The 21,311-nt window shown below is 36.2% G+C and overlaps 1 protein-coding gene across 1 annotated transcript in view; it reads right to left on the reverse strand.

Annotated features, from left to right (window-relative positions):
* The window catches only part of LOC111044919, a 310,482-nt gene extending 296,677 nt beyond the window's left edge, over nt 1-13,805 (reverse strand). Inside the window, exon 1 of the mRNA XM_039436186.1 lies at nt 13,654-13,805. The gene's annotated coding sequence lies outside the window, so the exon portion shown is untranslated. The remainder of the gene's footprint in view (nt 1-13,653) is intronic.
* Between the last annotated feature and the right edge of the window lie 7,506 nt (nt 13,806-21,311).

Genomic DNA, 21,311 nt, shown 5'->3' on the forward strand with positions numbered 1-21,311 from the left:
TGGACATTGTTACTAACAAAGAAATTGGCCTATAGTTTGACAAGACATTCTTTTGTCCTGATTTATATATTGGTATTACCTTGGCAGTTTTGAGAGCACACGGGAAACGGCCCACCGCAATGCTAAGATTGACTATGTTATGGATAGGTGAAATTAGTGAATCTAAGTTATCTCTGGAAACCCTAGTTGGGATACCATCGTGGCCAGGGGCAGAACGGCCTTTTAGACTCTTGACTACATCAGCAATTTCTTGTCTTGAAACTGGCTGAAACTCGAATACAGTATCCACTGCATGATCTTGATCTTCTATTTCTGGCGAACCCTGCATCATGAAAAAACCAGCCAGGTTAACCCCAACTGCCGAAAAGTATTGGTTGAAATCATTGCAGATTTCTCCAATTCCTTCGGAGCTGTTTGTTTCTCCACTTTGAGTAAAAGCGCTTATTGGAAAAGGTTGCTTATTGGCTGGACGACCCGAAATTTCATTAATAACAGCCCACAGTTTTCTTGGATTATGAGAAGATTCTTCAATTTTGTTTCTGTAGTATCTATGTTTGGCTTGTTTGATTGCAGAATGAAGATAATTCCTGTATTGTTTAAACTCGTTCTTTTAAATTTGATTAAAAGGCTGTCTGTTTAGTTTTTTTCTAAGTTTGTCACGATGCCGTATTGAGTTAACAAGTCCTGCACTGATCCAAGGCTTGATTTGGGTTTTTTTAGCTGAAAGTTTAAACACTGATGTTTTGGATTCAATAACATTCTGAAGAATGTTAGTGAATTGGTCAGCAGCCATATCAACATCATTTTGATCAATGACGCTATCCCAATTTTGGCTTGAAAGAAATTTTGAAATTTCGTTCCAGTCTGTTCTTGAAACGAATTTATCAACATTCGTGGGCTTGAGTGAGTTGGAAGATACTAAATTCAAACATATGGCATAGTGATCTGTTATAGAGGACTGTAAGATAACAGATGATGCTTTGAAGGTACGCGGAAGTTTGATAAAATAGTGGTCAATACACGTGCCACTAGCGGAACGAGTGACTTTATCTATGCATGCCACATAACCCGCGCCGTTCAATACATCCACGTAACGTTCTTCAAGAGAGTTGGGAGCAACATTCACTAAGTCGCAATTGATATCACCGGCTAACAGCCGAATAGAGCTATTTGATTTTTCATTACAATAAATTTCAAGTGCGTCTATGAAATCAGAGAGGACGGACTTCGAATATGATCTCCACATGATTGTGCATTTCTGTGATCAGTAATCAAGTATGAGGTTTGTACAATGCATTGATAATACCCATCATAATACTACATACGCGCAGTTGCAGGCTTGATTATTATTAGCATTCATTATACAGCTTCAAGAACAAGTCAAAAAAATACTAGAACTGATGAAAAATTCCACCACAACATCAATCTTAACTCATTCGCACACAAAATGTTTCCATTGTTATCAGTTATTGAGGTTCAGGATTAAGTTCAAAATATCACAAAATTGATAAATATCTCCATTGATACGTCCATATCCCGTATTTCAAAACCAGATTCACTGAACTATCTCTATTCGCTAATATCTCTATACGTTTCACGCGCAGTCGCGAGCTTTGCGCAAACGGACGTAGCCTGGGTGCGATTCAGCTCGTTGATCTCTTCTCTCTTTGATAGCACTTATCGAATCACACCTTTCCCCTCCCCTGAACTTCACTCGCTAAATGGTACCATTAATGATCGGCGCTCCAACCATTTAGAGCAGAGTAACCGATATCAGCCGATCGTTGCTCCCTGGGCCCAGTCACGTAACAAACTCTGTTTACCTGTTCAAACATGGCCTGGTTCTCGCGAAATCCTATCCGATCCCCACGATTTTATGGCGCGATTTGTTTGCCGGCAAACCGCATGACCAGCACCGAATCGATATTAAATATAAGCGCGCTGTTTGAATAGCCAAAGCAAACATTCAGTGCCAAAATGAACCGATTCGCATTTGCTTTAGACAGCTAATTGCTGGAGTGGAGCGATTTTCAGCGACACGAGTTCAAACAGATAGTGGGAGAGTTGATTTCATTTCTTTACACGGGCGAGCTCAGTACCCGATTAAGTGGTCTATGCTCCAAATCAGAAATGAAGCTAGATTCATTCATGTTCATTTGGTCAATTGTTTTATCGGATAGATACGATGATTCAATTATCGAAGTTGTAGAATAAATAAACTTGAAATTTTCATAATCATAATGAGCTTATAAAACAAATCTTATTTTTAAATCATCATTGATCAGCTTATTATTGAATCATCAACATAGTGAAAGCTCCCTTTATATTCTCACCCATTATCAATCTCATCAGACCATAATGAAAGCTACCTTTATTGGAATCGATGTATAGGACACAATATAATGGATTCAGATAACTCGCCCACCCACAAGAGACGAAAAAAATGGTTCGTTTGAGTAGGAAGTTGACTATAAAACTCACTCATATGTCTAGATTTTTGAATCTTCAGATTCGCTTTTCAAAACCCCTTTGCCAGGAGGATGACTGCATCCTCTAATATTTCCTATTTACTGCCGAACATTTACCATTCATATTTTTCTTGCCTCACATCGCTCCTGTTGCTGGATCCGAGTCCAGTCAATCAATCGTATTCTCTCTGTATTTATTTATAATACTTTTGATTAGAATATAGTTATAGATTATAATTAGATTATATACTTCTCCGATCCAACAAATTCTGGGATACCTAGAGCGCTCAAATTATTCTTTGCCACCCATGAATTAACTGAAATCAAATCACGTTAATTAGTGTGTTGAAATGTATACATACCAATAAATGATTAAAAGTATAGGCCTAAAACATAGGTAGGAAAAATAATGAATAGAAAATTCATAGTTAATCAAAATGTGGCGCATTGCTTATTAATTGTAACAGCTGTGCCTAGTTGAAAGTTGTGTGTATATTTTTGGCTTCAAAATTTTCTGAAATAACTCAATTTATTCAAAGTGCGGTGATATTAAGTGCAAAATTTGACTATAATTTGGTATTTTAATCATTCTAAATTCAAAATTTCTAGCTAATATATATTCTTGGACAGAACTTTAAACTTTAAATTTCCTCAGTAAGAACATATTAACCTATTTTTTCGGACACTTCATTATTTATCAAAATTTGGGAACAGAATAGTTTGGGCTATGCCTGTTGTTCTATCCCGATCATATTCATATGATTTGTAATTATATCAACGAATAAATAAATAAATAAATAAATAAATAATAAATAAATAAATAATAAATAAATAAATAATAAATAAATAAATAAATAAATAAATAAATAAATAAATAAATAAATAAATAATAAATAAATAAATAAATAAATAAATAAATAATAAATAAATAATAAATAAATAAATAATAAATAAATAAATAAATAAATAAATAAATAAATAAATAAATAAATAAATAAATAAATAAATAAATATATATGATAGACTCGGATCAACCCAATCCTCCAATATTTTCCATTTACTGCCGAACATTTGCCAGCCATATTCTTCTTGGCTCACATCGCTCCTGATGCTGGATTCGAGTCTAGTCAATCAATCGTATTCTCTCTGTATTTATTTATAATACTTGTGATTGGAAAAAATATGATAGACTCAGTTCAACTTTAATTGGTCAACAGCTAATGACCAATCGTAGGGATTCATCCACACTATGTATTCTGTTGCTCAGAGTTCAAGGTATGCTATGTATTCAGATCGATCTTAATTCAGGGTATTATTGATGTCTCCTATTTGAAATTTCTCATGTCAGTGGATATTGGACTTCAGTAAACTCAAGTTATGCTACTCGCACTACTATAGATAACACATCAATGAATTTCATGGAACTCTGATACTTACAAAGCGTTTGAACAGATTCGAAGGAATCTAATTTAAGAGTATCTTTCTCAAAGATAGTCATTATCGAGGAGGTTTGATATCATTTCATTTGCGAACTATCTATTTGTAATTTGATTCTGAAAGCTTTGAACATTTCAATTGATATGGACTGAAAGATGATATTCCCAGCATTTTTGTGAAGTCAGAATGTGAAAAACATCAAAAGCTATGTACAGTATGTATGTATCACACTGATACATACACATATGTATGTATCACACTGAATAGCATGAATTTCCCTCTGAACATGCACGAACTCTATTCACAACTTCCAGTTACCAAATCACGTTCAACAGAGATTCGCAGAATTGTTCGGAATTTCTGAAAGCATCTGACTCGTCTTTGTTGAATAGAACGACCTCATCCTGAAAGGTGAACTATCATTTCATTTTGTGGAAGAACAGGCAGGTGTAGCTGGGAGACCAAATTTGACCTTGCAGAAATATCTGTGAATAGCTGATCAAGTCTACATTCAGGAGAAAGTTCAATAGAATCTACATGCGATCGAAACTATCATTTCTATCGATTTTCCATCTTATAAATGGAAACTCAAAACGATATCATATCGAGAAATGTTCAAGAAGTCGTGTTTTGTGCTTATTCCTGTTTCCCCCTAAACCCCACCCCTTTTTCCTTACAATTCCTCTGTTGGGGGGTTACTGCTCTCCCCCTTTGGGGCTTAAGATCGTCGCCCACCCATTCCCTACTCGTAAACCATCCAAGCAAGATCAATCTCTCTCTCCCTCCGCTGAAAAATGGTATTCAGAGATCCCCTGAAGGCTTTATGTGAAGAATACGCGTAGTAGCTTCAAATAACTTTACATAGCCCTGTCACTCCTTACATCCCGTTATACATATGTATCTTATTACGTCCCTCGCGCTCTACTTGATGCGTCTTCCTTATTTCAGACAGTCAAGGCTTATTCGCGCACGGTATTACGGAAATAGAATATTCTATATCAGATAGAGAAACACGTTGCGTAAGGAAATTATAGCAAATCTTTATTTTTCTGATCGATTTTGAGAAATTTGGTTTTGTACAGTGTGCTCAGACTAATTTTATCAAAGAATACGTGATATAAGTAATCGGTAATAGCCCAACCTCAACAAGTTGCTTATGGAAGCAGTAAGGAATAATGTCCAATTTTAATATAAATTCGAGAGAACTCCAGTATGGTAGGAAGGATTCTTCAGCAGTAAGAAATCTTATTCTTCTGGTTCCTATCCGTTACCGAATGTTGGCAATCATTCTGGCAATTATAACTTTGTTGACAGCCGCTCTAAAAAGTTCCGGGGTGGACACTGCAAACCATGTTCTCAAGTTCTTTAACCAGGAAATACGTCTCCTACCAACACCTCTCCTGCCAAGAACTTTACCCTGTAGTACAGAATTTAACAACTGATATTTAGTTCCATTCCTCATAATGTGTCTCCAATTTTCGTCTCTTGACAGTATACATTATATCTCCGTCTTCTTATTGAGTTGTTGAAGAACCCTGTTGTTGGAAATTTTGTCCATCCATGATATTTTCAAGATTCGTCTATAGGTCCACATCTCGAACGCTTCTAGTTTCTTTGTTGTTGTTTCAGTCAGGGTCCAAGACTCAACTCAATATAACAAAATGGAAAATATATAACAACGGAGGAGTCTAATTTTCAGTTCAGCGACTTGAATACTCTTGACATGATTTTGAATGCTGCTCTCGCTTTTTCAATCCGAGCCCTCACCTCCTGAGAATGGTCCCACTGCTCATCCAAAACTATATCCAGGTAAATATAAGTTGGCACTCTCTCCACTACACTACCATCAATAGTAAAATGCACATTGTCAACTTTTTCTTTACTAATTATCATTGTCTTTGTTCTGTTAATGTTGACTTCCAGACCATATTTTTTACTAACTTCAGCGACTTTGTCCATTAGCAGTTGAAGTCCTTGCGGGGTGTCGGCAAAAATTTCTCTATCATCCGCATACCTGAAATTGTTGAATCTCTCTCCATTCAATAGTATGCCGGCCTCCGAGTACTTCAAGGCTCCTTGGAAAATTTCCTCTGAGTACAAGTTGAATATTAGTGGAGATAATAAATAACCCTGCCGTACTCCTCGGAGAATTTTAACTTCTTCTGTTTTCTCATCGTTGACTATAACAGATGCCGACTGATTCCAATACAGGTTTTTAATTAAACGCAAATCCTTACCATCGATTCCGCTATCCCGCATGACCACCATCATTTTATTATGCTGAACTCATTTTAAGCTGTGATAAGTTCCAAACAGTGTCTTTTCTGTCTCAAATTTTATAGTTTTTTCAAAGTTTGGAATTTTTGATTGATTTAATTCAATTTAAAAATGATTTTTGTGTGTTTTGAATTGTAAATTGAGTGTGTAATTGAAGAATGACACATAACCTAGCTATATTTGGACTGTTGTATAAATTAGAATTGAAACCGTTTTGGGCTTATGAGCCTGTGGTATTTTTCTGTAAGTTGTGTAATTCTGAATGATTAATTAATTAAACTCTGTCAAATGCTTTTTGATAATCGATGAAGCAGGCATATATATTGCAGTTCATGTCGCGGCAGCGTTGGAAAGGACCTGTACACCAAAAACCGCATCTCTAGTTCCCAGTCCTTTCATGAAGCCAAACTGTGTAGGCGATACTAGATCCTCACAGATTTTATACAGTCTACGATGAATAATCTTCAAAAATATTTTCAACAAGTGGCTCATAAGGCTGATAGTTCTATAATCACTGCACTTCTTGGCACCCTGTTTTTTGGGAAGAACTATAAATTCTGATCTTAACCATTCCTTTGGTATTTCTCCACTGTTATATATATAATTGAAAACCGATGTCAGCTCTTTTTTAAAATCTTCATTGAAAAGTTTCAAGATTTCTGACTGAACGCCGTCCGGGCCAGCTGCTTTGCCACTTTTCATCGACTGTATGGCCGCTTCAACTTCATCAAAGAGAATGTCTGATCCTGTTAACTCAGTTGCTAACTCGTGTTCATGTCTTTGGTCTGAGAAGAGTTTTCCAACATGATCCTGCCATTCCAATTTCATATGCTCTACATCAACAATTATTTCTCCTTGGTCATTTACTATTTTACCCACAGATCTCTTCTTATAATTTCCTGTGAGTTCTTTAACCTTTTTGTGCACATTGAATGTGTCATACCTTGCCTGAGCCACTCTGGCAGAAAGAGAATTTCTGATCCTTTGCTTCTCTGATTTCCTTTCTTATTTGTCTATTGATTGATTTATATTGATTCAGGTCTTCATCTATTTTCTTCATTCTTCTCTCCTCCATCAACTCCAAAATCTCATCGCTCATCCACAACTTCCTCTTCTCTCTATCAACTCTCAAAATTTTTTTTTATTCTTGTTGTGACATCTACTATTTCCCCTATTTTGTCATCGATCTCCGGACTTGCCTTCACTTCAATCAGAGCAGCACCGAGCACATTCTCAATTTGCTCTCTCACATGTGGATCGCTAATTTTTCTTCTGTCGAATGTCTTCTGTGTTGATTTTGTTCTCAGTTTCTTCCACTGTGGTCTGAAATCGGAAACCATCAAGTTGTGGTCGGAGTCTACATCTGCTCCTGGAAATGTTTTGGCCATCTTGCAGCTATTTCTATATCTCATCATCATCTTACGTACAAGGATTAGGTTAATGCCTGTTCCGACTTACAAACAGATTATTAATATCTATATTTCAATTACAAAATTACGCTATAATTTATACAAGTAGTGTATTTATTGCCATCTCTTCCGTGGCCTACCAATAGATCTTTTCCCTGCCGGTTTATAGTTCAATATCTGTAGAGGAAGCCTTTCTGCCGGCATTCTTTCCACATGGTCTTTCCACTGCTTCCGGTATTGTGTGACTTTTTCCAACAAGCTGTAAATTCCTAGCTCTGCTCGGATATCATCGTTTCTGATGTGGTCCCTTCTATCGCAGCCCTTGGTTCTCCGGAGGAATCGCATCTCCGCCGCCTGCACTCTACTCTCTAGGGGTTTAGTTGTAACCCACGACTCGCTTCCGTAGAGGAGGACTGGAGCAGCCATTATTCTATAAAATTTCATTATAGTTTCTCTCCGTGCTTGCTTCCCCAAGGTTCTGCTAATATTGCCACATACCACTTGAAATTTTCCAATCTTTTTCTCGATATCCTAATCTTCACTATAACTGATGTCGCATCCTAAATATGTATATTTCGACACTTGTTCCAGAACATTGTTGTCAATCACAATTTTTGACCGGGTTGGATGTTTACCTGTGAAAGCCATAATTTTTGTCTTGTCTATTGATATTTTAAAATTGTACTCTTTACAAATTTCGTTAAGAACATAAACTGATTTTTGGAGGTCATTTTCACTGTCTTGAATAATCCACAAGTCATCAGCAAACAATAATGCATTCAGGTACTCGTCATTTGTTAGTTTAATTCCTATTCATAATTATATAATCAATCTGATTGCGTACAATCCTACCATCCGTTCCATCTCTTGGAGACTTGCAAGTATACAATCTCCGATGAGGTAGATCAAGGAAGGTATTCATCACAATCAAATCGTTTTCCACCGCAAAAGTACAAAGCTCTTCTCCCGACTCATTTCTATCTCCAAGGCCATGGGGACCAATATGAATTCCTGATCTTCCTTTTCCTACCTTTGCATTGAAGTCACGCATTATTATAAGAGCTTCTTCATTAGGAATGTTCTTGATAAGAGTTGTTAATTGAGCATCAAAATTAGCAATTATCACTTGTTCATCATGCTCACTTGTGGGCGCATATACTGTACAATGTTCACGTTTACTGGCAATGCTCTTATTTGTACAAGCATCATTCTCTCATTAGTAGGTATAAAGCTTGACACATTCTGTGCGATTGATTTGTGTATAATTATTCCAACTCCATGCTCATACTTTTGTGGGGCACCAGAATAGTGCACTCTATAGTTTTCACTGTCATAATGGAAAAATGTCCATTTTTAATATAAATCCGTGATTGATTGATTGATTGATTGAGTACTTTATTCCTGTATATTACAAAATATACTGGCTTATACAATTATATACAACAGCTTACAATGCAGCAAAATTATGGATGAATTCACATAATATAGACTAAGAAAATAATTATTGAACTGTATGTGATATGGAAAAAGCAATTTGGAATAACTATAGATAATATTGTTATGCATCTATATAAATTGGCGGAGCTTTGGACATATCAATGTCCATTCTTCGGAAAGAATATTCAAAATATCCTTCCCACTAACTCTCTACCAAAAGAACTCTCTCTACCGAGAGAACTCCAAGAAGAAGAAGAAGAAGAAGAAGAAGAGAAGAAGAAGAAGAAGAAGAAGAAGAGAAGAAGAAGAAGAAGAAGAGAAGAAGAAGAAGAAGAAGAAGAAGAAGAAGAAGAAGAAGAAGAAGAAAATAAGAAGAAGAAGAAGAAGAAGAAGAACTCCAATCTCAATAGATTTCCCAAGCTACTCGTATTCTTGTTCAAAGAATATCGCATTAAGATGATTCTCCAGTATGGAAGAAAGGATTCTCCAGCAGTCAGGAATAATTTCCATTTTCAATGTAAATTCGGAAAATTCCAATCTCAATAGATTTCTCAAGCTATTCTCGTTCAGAGAATATCATCTGGAGATGATTCTCCAGTTGGTTTTCTCCGGTTAATTCCTTCAATCACCCTGATTACAGTACATCATTCTAAGACCACGATTGGAAATATTAATTTACAACTCATCATCATCTTCACTACAGGAATTAGATTTATTGATTAACCTGTTTGGGTACCCATCTCTTTCTTGGCATTCCTACATCTCTTTTTCCAGTAGGCCTGGGCCTATAGTTTTGGACTTCAAGGGGCATTCTTCCAGGTGGCATTCTATCCAAATGACTGCACCAGATGCGTCTATTTTGTTTAATTCTCTCATGCAGAGAAGCAACCGATAAAACCTGCCTTATATCAGTATTTCTGATTCTATCGACTCTAGTGCAGCCAAATACACTCCTTAGAAACCTCATTTCTGCAGCTTGAATTCGACTGTTCATTCTCCGTGTGTGAACATTTATAACTGAAGTTGTATATATGTCAAGTCCACCCAGCTATCAAAGTTTCTCTTCATGAGACTTGAGAGCCAATTTCTCTCACTCTCTCTGTAGAGTTTGACTTCAATACTTATTACCCAATATATTATTCTAAATTTGTCCATGGCAATGATAGATTTCCACGAAATTAAAAGACCCAATATTTTAATTACAATATATTCATAGTTAGAATGGTGAAGTTTAGTTAGATATGTGTAGGTAACATATCCCGAAAAAATCAAATATTTGTTTAGTCACGTTAGGAATTAGTCATTTCGATGAATAATAGAATTCTAATCTCTCTAGGCAAACTTTAATTATTGGAATTCGAATGCATTTCATTTTGAGCTATACTCAGCAGATTAGCTAGATGATATGCTTCATCTAGCACAAGCGGATTAGACTACTATCGATAAAGTTCATGCTTAACAAGATATTTGACCTATTCAAGATTTATTACGGCCTACTGAAAGATCTATGGCAGAAGAGGACCAGGAAGAAGGAGAATATCATGGCTGAAAAACCTGCGTACCTGGTTCTCCAAGACTACAACAGAAGTTTTCAGGATGGCAGTAAATAAGATATCCATAGTCAGGCTGATCGCCAATATTCGGAACGAATAGGCACTAGCAGAAGGAGGCCTATTAGATCAAAGCTACATCACAGTACGATACTCATTTTGGGAAGAGACAAACAGAAATCTAAGAGTCAGTTAACTGCCTCCCAATCTGAGAACTCAACACTTGAATACTGTGAGTAAATTGACTTTGAGCCCAAGAAGTTTACAGATCAAAGTGACAGCCGAAATTCGAATTCCAGAGCCAGAGCTCAGCGGCGGCACCGAAATTGGGTCAAAATCGACCATAGCTCGAGCTCGCAGCCCCGGCAGGGACAGACAGCTGATTTCATCCCCTCGCTGTAATCCAATTAAATTCAATTCCCCGTATAAACAGACAACCGAATTTCCATCTGGAGGCGAGATTTGACTCAATATTGATTGCAACGCTCGTCACTTCTTTGCAACACTGTTGCAACGTCATGCTATAGATGATGGATTCGCTTTTGTTAGCATGGGTTGAAGGAGAAACATCGATGTTATTTGCGAAGAATGCGTTGAACGTTCACCTCCAATGTAGTAGGAAGGAATGTAGTATCAATTATTGTTTCAGTGGAGAGCAAGAACGGATTGTTAGATTATTATTGTTTGATTAGGAGATTCCATTTGAATTAACGTCTCTTTTGTTTGGAATGGAGGAGTCAATTGGAAACATCTATCTATTATTCTTCAGGTTCCATGAGAAATCTTGAGACTATTTAACAATCACTCATTTCAAGTTCATTTCAGGTCATTGTGACAATTTCAAGATATCTCATTCATACTCCCTCACAAAATCCACAGATTTTAATTGAACTATGTTATTGGTTCACATGGAATTTGATGGAATAGTGTAGTTTACTGAATGAAGTACCACTATATTATATTCAATTATGAGTTTCCCTCTAACGAAACATCCTTCCACGTGAAATCACTTCACTTGTATGGGTTATTTTATTGAAATTAGTAAAAACAATATAGGAAACATTTTATATTTGGCATTTGAACTTGAAAATGGCCAAAGTTTGCCGAAACTAGTCGTTGAAATATTTTAATGTTTCAAATAAAAAGGGTAGTACATGTTTTATATTGTTTTTATTAATCCTTCTACGTGTTTTCTAAGATTGAATGATAACATAACCCTGTTATTTATTCGCATTGAAATGACACACTTCTATTATCTGGAACCATTTTTTATTATTTGATGGTTGATTAATGTATGTGAGATCGAAACTGCAGGTGACTGAAATATAGCCAATCAGAGCATCTTTATTCTATAGACTTAATTGGTGCTACGTTGCAATGCATCTTCTTTAAAATCGTATCAAATCCCGACTTCCTTGTAATTTTTACAGTTGTGTTGTGAGTGATGTTGTGGTAATTTTCCATAATGAGAACACAAATTTAAAAGTGATACTTTTTTATAAAAAGTGTTGACAATATTCAAATTTGTGTTTTTATTCTTTCTTGTAATTGTCTCCGACTACAAAACTTGATAACAATCTTCCATACCTACTCGTAATTTTTTTATTTTCATTTAATTGAATGATTTCTATAAGACATGCTATTCAATGCCACAAAATAATATACAGGGAACTAGAATGTTATCAGTATGAATATAGAATATCCAGCCTTTATAAAAAAAAATTGTTTTATTCTCTTGAGTAGAAGGGAGGTCCAGGAAGTCAAACTCCTAATCATCATTGTATCTTATAATCTTTTTATTGAAAGATCTTATTAGAATCCACTCAATCAAACTAAACATAATACAACAAATAATATAACATACGACATTAGAGCAAACTAAACATACGAGGAGTAATGCTATTTATGGACATTCTCAAGCAACACATTTGAAGTTTTTACAATCCATGGTAACAGATCAAACGACTTTAAATATTTTGATACCTCAATCCCCAACTATCAAATTCCGATGTAGCAGAAATCGCATACTACAGTATCAGTCAGTAATGAATGGTTTTCTTCAGATTGGAATCCTTCTGAGATGTTTAAATGAACTTTGAACGATCACATCACAGAAGCGATTAAGTATTGAATATTTTTCTTATCCTTTGGTTGCCTATCCGTCTCGAATGTTGACTATCAGCAGGGTCATCCTAATTTAGTTCTATTGGCAATCTTGAAAAACTGATTTGATGACTTATCTACTATATCGTCGGATTCGCAATCCAAGATAAGTCTTGAAGTTGATCGATTCAATTGTCCGAGAATGAACCTGTAATAAATAACTTCACAAAGTACTTGAATACTTGGAAATATAACTTACTAGCCGTCAGGCTCGCTTCGCTTGCCATATCCGGCTCCGCCCCCTGGACCCCCGACTGGATCGTCCGAAGATGAGATCAGCGGGCTCGCTTCGCTCGCCTGTATTTTTCATTTGAGCATGCTTCATTCCATCAGAAAGTCAAAGTACTGAGAAAACGCAGAAAATCTGAGAAAAACGTTGGAAAAACGCTGATTTTGGGCGTATCTTTGGCGTTATTTCAAATTCTTTCTAACACATTATTACACCCTAGCTCAGCTTCTGTACTAAATTTGAACAATTTCTGTTCATTTGTTCTCGAAAAAGCTGAGGAAACGCTTGAAAAACGCTGGAAAAACGCTAATTTTGCCGTATCTTTGAATTTCTTTTCTAATCCGTTCTTAGTGCGCCTCTAAAGGGCCAACTGAACATACCTACCAAGTTTGAACTTTTTTGGTCCGTTAGATTTTTAGTTCTGCGAGTGAGTGAGTGCCATTTCGCTTTTATATATATAGATATAAGAGGTGAATCTCGTGGAATCTTGTCACTTGAAGCAAATTCCAAAGATCAGAATCATCATTCAAAACACACTCGCAGAATCACCAAGAAAATCACAATTATGAAACACATTGCATCTAGAGTCTCAGTATGGAAAAATATCTCACCATAAACAGTGTCTGAATTAAAAGCACAATTTTATTATTTTACAGAACAGAACAGGAATAAGGGTCTCTCACCTGATTGATTCCCTTCCGAGATCAACGATCAACACTCACTAGCAATTGAGGTTAATTGTAACAAGTACACCATCATCCCATAATGCATGTCCCGCGCTAACCTCAAAATCCACAACCACGTTCACAGTCACAACGGAGCACAGTGCACCCCACGCCACCATTCAACCAACTGAGCTGTGAGGCGACTTCAACTACAACAGCCACCCTTTTCCCCTCTTTCCCTCATTCCCTCATTCCCTCTTTCCCTCATTCCCACATTCCCTCATTCCCTATTTCCCTCCACCCCTTGTTCCCTCTTTTTCCATTCCCTCATTCTCTCTTTCCCTCTTTTCCTCTTTCACTCTTCCCCTCATTCCCTCTTTTCCTCTTTCCCTCTTTCCTTCTTTCCCTCCTTCTCTCCTTTTCTCTTCCCCTTTTTCCCTCTTTCCCTCTTTCTCTCTTTCCCTTTTCCCTCTACCCCCGCCCACCATCCCTCACCCTCATCTCAGCGCGCATGGCCAACCCCAGAAGCCGCACTGCTACCAACCAACTGCCTCCATTCTGGAGCGGAAAATTATCTCGGCCAAATCGGAAAACTACTTTTCCGTTTTCGATGCGCCGCCAATATCTCCTCGAGTCCGACAATGTTTCATTGGAAAAGCTCTGCTGCATTAATGGGTCACATTCGGCAATGGGTTTGGCCAGTGGTTCCATTGTAGGATTGAAAACGAGGGAAGGTTTGGAGCATTGTTTCAAACTTCATCAACAAGAGAGACTGGGATCTAGATTTATTATTATAATTCATACATTAGGATTAGAGTTTTCATTTTATAGAGTGATTATATATTAGAAGAGCTCCATCCAATTGGATGAGTAAAGTGGGTGGACGAGTAAATAACCAGATATGTAGAATGAATAGATAAGTAGATAAGAAATGGTCTTTGTCAAGATTTATCATACTCATTTAAACATTAGGATTACAGTTTTCTCTATTTTATAGTGAAAGAGTGATTAAGTATTCGAAGATCTTGATTTAATTAGATGAGTGAGATGATCTAGGACAAAAGGGCTGGTTCTTTGTCAAATCTTTCTGGTAGAGAGTACTTAAATCCTCGAAAAGGGATATTTACAGTAGGTTTTGAGAGCTTGATCCTTCTCTCATTGAGAGAATAGGATCGTTTTGCGGTTCTGAACTGGAAACGCCAACCTTAAAAGACAGTCATCTGAGTTTTGAAACACACTTCTACATAAAACTATATATTTAACTCTAAAATGCTGATCTATTACTGAAGAATGATTGAGACTGAAATTGTCAAAGAATAATTATTGTGTCGAATCATGCATGAAACTCAAGTTTGAAGCAGATACTCAGTCCGAAGGAGAGCTGTTATACAAGGGAAGTGAGCCGTTTGAATCGAACCCTAGGTTGAATTTGAGATGCAATTGAAACGTTATGAGTGGAATTGGATGAACGTAACTATTGAACATGAATGTAATTGATGCAAGTACATTGGAAATTTACCTTAATTCAATATATCAATTATATAATATAATCCATTCAAGTCGAATAGGTTGGTGACTTGACGTATACTAATGAACGTATTAAATGAATAATACAAAATTTAAAAAAAATTAATTCCGTTTTTCTTTGAAACTTTCATGAATGATCTGAGACTACAAATTTGTATGCTAAAATTTATTTGATTTCAAATTCCACACTGAATTCAATCAAATCATTTGCAAAAGAGGTTCCCCACGGTAGAAGTTCTTTATGGAACGAAGGCAAGACTTCAGAACTCCTTAATCTTTTCATTCATCCTCCGGGAGATCTTTGTACTATTCAATGTGAGCTAGAGAGAAGGGAACCAAGAAATCATCCACTGCATATTACTGATTCAAAAGAACGATTTCTTATCAATTGTGCAGAGATTCAAGAGATTCAGAAGAGAGCCGTCCAAAGAATGGTGAAGACCAAATGGCCAGTCTCTCCCTAACGAAATGATTCACTGCGCTATTGAATTATTGGAAGAGCTCGAGTTTAATTCAATTTTCGGGATTAGTAAGAAGGAACAAGATTAGTTCGGGGGAGGTCGGCGTCTCAACTACAAACTGGAAAGGAAACGGCTGAGCAAATAAAGCACTGCTTCTCACTGAGCCAGAGCAGAGAGACTACTTGGCCAGGAATCATCTCAGACCCAGTCCTTTCTCATAAACTTCGTAAATCTCTCTTAATTCCCCACTCACTCTCTCTTTTAATCAATTTCTATCCCTTTCCTCACAATCTCACTCCTTTCTCTTCTTCTCTCATCTTCTGCTTCCTCTCAATCTCCCAAAAATCATCCGTCTTTCATTTGTCTTCTGCCTGTCATCTATCTCTTACTTTTTATTTTTTTCAGCATTTTCTATATTTTTCTTCCTCATTGTACATTCCATTTTTCTAATAATCTCTTCTAATCATGCTTCATATGCTTAATTCACTTTTTTTCTTCTCAAGGTATCCTCGCTAATGGCATGAATTTCATTCCATACAGAATGAATTTGAACCTTCCATTATTATTATGTAATCTTTGAACCGTTGCAACTACCAATATGTAATGATAACTTTCCAGCTTTCAAGAATTTATGTGATTTTAGTTGTGTACTTGTAAAATTTTAGCATTACGAGCAGATCTGCTAGGATTGGAAATAGGTCCTTCTCAAGAAGAAACGCATCCAAGGCGTTCGATTAATGAAACTGACTTGATGCAGATGAGCACCAGAGGATGGAGAAAATCGAGACGTATGGAGAGGCATTCCGCAGGAAGCCAAGACCCTCAATGGGTTGTAGACCCAAGAAGTGAGTAAGAAAATGTATGTTAGAGAAATGTATTAGACATTTAAGGAGAATTCCTGAAGAAGAAGTTTCCGCTTTATGAATGGAGATAATTCAATTTCTATAATTTGACAAGCACCAAGTGATGGAAACATCAAAATTACTATCTACTAACTTTACCTAATCCTAACAGCTAACACGGTATTATGTTTTATAAAAATGATTTGGTATCAGGTATTAACTCCTCCACCTTAAGCCTGTACTTCTATAATATCATATCTATCAATTCTCATTCCAGTTACAAATTTGTAAGCAAGAAAGTACTGTTGTGATCATCAATTGTCATCATTGTCATTTGTAATAAAGAATCAATCAATTGATACAATAATTGTGTCATAGACAATAGAATTTTTTTTACATGATTCTGTAAGTCATAAATTCCCAAGCCTCAACTTTACTCTGCACAGTAATGATGTAGCCAGAGTAGACACGGAACAGTTGGGTGTTCTAATACAATGTATACTCATTATGAATAAGTAACTTGGTGAATTAACTTGACTTCGTTTCTATTATTTCATAAAAGATTTAACATCACCTCTAATTCTCCGCAAAGGTAAATAAAAATTTGCCGCCCAATTTTGAACCTATCTGATAGGCCAAACCTTTCCTTCCTTTAAGTGAACAAATTACGACTGATGTTAGGTTTCATTGAATCTAGATGATGGGAGTAGCCGTGTAATTGGGAGACGATTGACCGACCGCTCATGGCAGATTGGTTTATCCGGGTCTTAACTTGACTGCTCAGCCTCCAGCTTCTCAGTTTACTTTGTAGCTCTCCGGTAGCCGACTACTGTTACTATTAGTACTTGGCCACTTTGCTTCAAATGAACCCTCTGGAAAGTGTTTGCTGCTCTCCATTGGCGCTTTCTGCAACCAATTACAGTATCAGGCTACCTCATAAAGTACCTGGCTATTCCAATTAATAGGAGAAAATGAGAGTTCCCTTCCAGAGACGTTAAGCTTGCTTGATTTATGTTGAAATCATGAATATTTGATCGCTACTTTAGTGACCTATATGAAACTCATCAAGCTATCGAATCTGCTTTTGTGAAAATTCCAGGTTCATGAAGCTATCCATATATAATTCTCTTAAAAAGTAGTAGATGCACTCTATTCAGTATAATCAAAGGATAAAATAAAGTTGAATCAAACTCCTATTATGTAGAGAGTTTCAATTATTCACCAAACAATAGGTTGTTCTCTGAACATTATGAGTATATTTTCATTCTAAAATCATTCGATATTCACATAAGAAATTTATAATTGTGTTTCTCTAAATAAGACTTGTTAATAAGAGTTATCACTTGATTAGTCTCATCCTTCCACCTTACAACCTTTACTATTGAATGAAATAACGAATCTTTAGATTTTCACCAAATGAAAATGCTTAGTACTATAAATTCCAAATATGAACGCATAATTTTATACGTAGAATTCTCTGAATATGAAGTTTTAAATTAGCTGAACCAATCTAGTTCTTCAGTGGTGGATCTACAAAACATTTATACAAATATCTACAAATATATATAAATATTAATCTGGATCTACAAATATTATTGAAGCTTCAGCTTCAGCTTCATTAATATTTAACTTGATAATGAAAATAATAAAAGGCTCATAAGATCACGAAGTTTATGGAGATAAACATTCAATCAGAAGTTGAGCCATAAGAAGGATATTCAATGCACCTGTATCACAATTCGATCAATAATTCTAGGGATAGTCTCATGTAGTGATCCTTCGTTATTATTTAGTACTGATATCTAAGGAAGAGAGCTTTTGGATCAAAGACCTGACTTGTACTTTTTCTACAAGCTACAATACATAATAAGCTGTACTTAGATGATAAGGGAAGACTAGTAAGGGAAGGAAGTTGGAGTATCAGGTACGTTTTTAAAGCCACAAACGATTTTAGAACGGAATAAACGTATCATTATCCTTGCAGCTTCAAAGAGTACACCCTCATCCTCATCGGAAAAATTGTGCTGGTTTGTGTGAGCGAGTGTCTGTATAATAAAAGGACCGGATAAAGGTTCAAGAATGGATGAGACGTACTTGAATGTCAAGATTATAATTTAGATAGGCAGAAATGGAAGAGCAAAGTTAACAAGACAGAGAACAGTCTTGCAAAAGAGAGGAAATCCCCAGGGACTTGTGCGGTTAATAGGGATTCCTGCATTTTCATAAGGGCTCCATTTTGCACAGGCTATCCACCCTTTTCTGACACGGTCAAAGCGAAACGTGCAAAATTTATGGCGCCAGATTCCACCCGAACAAAGCCGTCGACTTGGCAACAAAAATTTGCCGCCTAATTTCTAACTTATCTTCCAATAATGCCCTTATATTACTTGAAGTGTGTAATAGCATAATATACGAATACGGAACATTCATACTGATAAACAAATTCTATAGACATTCATGTTAACGGAAAACTTCAGCATTTGAGAATGAAAAGTAAAAATAGAAGGTGTTCTATGAGTTTTAATAGAATACACACCTTTCAATTAAATAGAAAGACTCAAATTAGAATTATAATTAGAAAGGCTCAAAACAACGTCAAAATGTCAATTTATTTGTCTTGTGATAAGAAGTACTCCATTAATTAATAAGAGGGACCTTATAAGTCATTGGAATGGAAATCTTATTGAAATTTTCTGAACACTTGGTTCTGAACCTGCCTAGAGCTAAGTCCACTCAACTCTCTTCATTTTCAGTTTCATTATCCTACCAGACTGAAGATAAGGCTTATGTGAGTATCATCATAGAGAAACAAATGCGTAAGCAGATATCCCATGGTATAGGGCGTTTATGTCGCAACTTTTACTGTTAACTCAAGCTGATTACTGTCGATTATTGTAGATTTTTACTGTTTTGGTCGGGTGAGAGTGTATTGTGCCAAAATTTATTTATTTTTTTTTTTGAAATTATAACTTTTCCAAGATAAAATTTTATAAGAGTGCTGGATTAACGCTGTGATTTTCTCACGGTATCGGAGTAGTTTCATGATGTTATTCCGCGCATTACGTAATTAAATTCTAATATTTCCTCTATTGTTTTCCAACGTTTTCCTAGAGTACTTAGAATTGTTGTAGACGCAAAATCATCATAAAAAATCAGTTGAACGTCCATTCTATTGCTGAGTCTTCTACTTTGACTGAGGGAATTTTCCTGTATTCTGTCTTTGTTAGTTGTATTCCTTTCTCGTTCTATTGAGGGAAATTATTGTCGTCCCCACCACGTAATTTGGTAATTTTGTAATGCATAATATTGCCAGCCCTGATACCTATTTTTGAGCCTGATTCGGTCAACTTGGAGACCTGAACAGGAGACCGATTTTAGATTCTGTAGAGTACAGACATTATTTTCTGAACTGATTTAATCATGATATATTCGTCTTGTTTTTTGTTCTCTCCTGGAGACTAAAATTATATAATCGGGAATCATGTATTCCATCAGTTTTTAATCGCTTATCTTTTCTCCAATAACTTATTTATGAAGTATTTTATTTAATTCAGAGCGGTTGACTGCTGCACTTTATTATTATTGTAGGCTATGGATTAGTGACAGTCGAAAACCCATTTAAGGATTTTTTTGTGTGTGTGTATGTATTCTTGAATACTCATTCGAGGATCGTGCTGTAAATATGCCTTGCTGTCGAACGAGGGCTTACGAATTCGCCGACCGAGATGGTCGGTGATATCGGACATCTGACCTTGCCGTGCGGGGCTGAAAGACGATCTTCGATCTGTCGCCACTAGCCCGATGCCTGGAGGCCATCACCCTTCATCCTCATCCATCACCCTTTGGACACCGGACTCGAGGACGACAGATCTTAGATAAGTACTTGATACCCCCACTACAATATCAGATGTGCCCCGTAAATATGATCTCTTAAAGACATGAGTATTTGGTCTCTTAAAGACGTATTGTATTTGGTCTCTTAAAGACATGTGTATTCAATCTCTTAAAGACAGATTGATTATTAGATTATCCATGTAAACATGTATTTTGTAATATTCTCTATATTATTCTCATTATTATAAGAGTAGTCAGTCAACCCCATATCTATGTTTTTAATTCCAAGACCCTCAAACCACTAGAATTAGGATCACATTATTGATTAGAAAAAATCCGCATACCTCAGGGCCTAGCACAATTTCAACAACTAAGCCTTCTCCGACAAAATCATTTGTCACCAGGAGATCGGCTTAGTATGAACGGCACGGCATAATATGAGAGACTACCAGCGTCACACAGCTTTATGGGAAAGAACTACGTGGACTATCGGTTCGAGATAACAGTAAAAGTTGCGACATAAATGCCCTATACCATGGGATATCTCCTTATGCTATTATTTCTCTATAGTATCATCATTAGCAGAAAAAAAAGTTGTACAATCAATTGAGTTTGGAACCTATTAATAGCTTCAGGCCATTTCAATTTTCACTGAATGTGTTGATTCATATTCACTTTGAGTCCCATTCCCATTGAATTTGGTTATTTAATAACCTATCAGCTTATCTTTGCTGGTCAACTCTTCATACATTATCAATCTCTACTGGTCTGAAACTAGATATCACATAACATACTAACCAGTGAGTGAATTAATAATTTCAACTTTGTAAAGACGCTGTAATTTTACAAGAAAAGGTTTGATATTCTTCCTTAGCAATGTCTTCTAAAGGAACTACGCATGCTCTTGTCCAAGGATTTTGTTGTGATAGCATGCTTAAACGTGGGATACAAAAATTTGGAGCTAGTTAAAATTTGAAATTCTAGAATAAAAGCCTAAAAGATTCCTCTACAC

Source organism: Nilaparvata lugens, chromosome 10 (genome assembly GCF_014356525.2).
Source record: "Nilaparvata lugens isolate BPH chromosome 10, ASM1435652v1, whole genome shotgun sequence".
Lineage (NCBI taxonomy): Eukaryota > Metazoa > Arthropoda > Insecta > Hemiptera > Delphacidae > Nilaparvata > Nilaparvata lugens.